The following is a 1,423-nucleotide window of genomic DNA, read 5'->3' on the forward strand; positions in this document are numbered from 1 at the left end:
ACACACACATACATATATCAGATCTCTAGTGCAAAGTCACATATCTGTATGGGAGCGCCAATAAATTGGAAGGCAGAGGTTAAGCGTTCATTAGGCAGCTACAACTACTAGGAGCTTTCTCTGTTATAAGGGGTGGCACCCACCAGGGGAAGGTCCCACGGGCTTTTCCCACATGTAACCTAACCCTGTATGTGTTGGAAATTGGAAGTTGGAAAACGGAATTCAAGAAGAGGAGAATGCATGCCTCCTGGACGGGAGAAAGCTGCCACACCAGAGGCCCGGACTTCTCATCAGAGAGGAGAGAGTTCCACCGAGTCTTCAGGTGGCGCCCTGAACACGAAGACTTTCAGGTGAGAGCTACATTGGTGACACTGACTGACGCAGTAAACAGTTCTTGCAGACACCTTTATTGCACCTGCAAAAGCAAGTCTCACATGCTTATTTCTCAAAGCCAAAGGGGCTTGAAAGGGCCAGGCGCCAACCCCTACCCCGTAGGCTGAATAATGCTCCCCCAAGGGTGTGCCCGTCCAACTCCCCATGAACCCATTAATATGTGACTTTACATGGCCAAAGGGACTTTGCAAACGTGGTTAAGTGAAGGATTTGGGGAGGGGGAGATGGTCCTGATGATTTGGGTGGGCTTGATGTGACCATAAGGGTCCTTCTGAGAGGGAGGCAGGAGAGCAGAGTGATTCCAGAACGGATAGATCTCGAGCCAGGAAACGCAGGCGCCCTCTGGAGGCAGGAAAAGGGAAGGAAACCAGAATGAGTCTTCAGAGAAGCCAGCGCTGCTGACACCATTTTTTGTTTTGTTTTTGTCTGTGTGTTTGTTTTTTGAGTTTCACTCCACGGCCCAGGCTGGAGTGCGGTGGCGCTATCTAGGCTCAAGGCAGCCTTCGCCTCCAGGGTTCAAGCGATTGTCGTGCCTCAGCCTCCCGAGTACCTGCCACCACACCCAGCTAACCTTTGTATTTTTAGTAGGGACTGGGTCTCACCATGTCGGCCAAGCTGCTCTCAAAGTGTGGACCTCAAGTGATCCACCTGCCTCAGCCTTCCAAAGCACTGGGATTATAGGAATAAGCCACTGGGCCTGGCCTCCTGCTGACACCTTGACTGTAGGCTTCTGACCTCCAGAATGGGAAGAAAATACATTTTAAGCCACCCAGATTGTGGTAATGTGTTACAGCGGCAAGAGTCGCTGTGTTACAGGCAGAGTGGCTCATGCCTGTAATCCCAGCACTTTGGGAGGCAGAGGCAGGAGACTCATTTGAGGCTGGGAGTTAGAGACCAGCCTGGCCAATGTGGCAAAACCCTCATCCTCCACCTTCCCCATTCCCCACCTTCCTCATCCCCATCCTCCCCATCCCCCACCTTCTCCATCCCCCACCTTCCCCATCCCCCACCTTCCCCATCCCCCACCTTC

This window comes from Sapajus apella, unplaced genomic scaffold (genome assembly GCF_009761245.1).
Source record: "Sapajus apella isolate SASKATOON/1434 unplaced genomic scaffold, GSC_monkey_1.0 scaffold43, whole genome shotgun sequence".
In the NCBI taxonomy this organism is placed as follows: domain Eukaryota; kingdom Metazoa; phylum Chordata; class Mammalia; order Primates; family Cebidae; genus Sapajus; species Sapajus apella.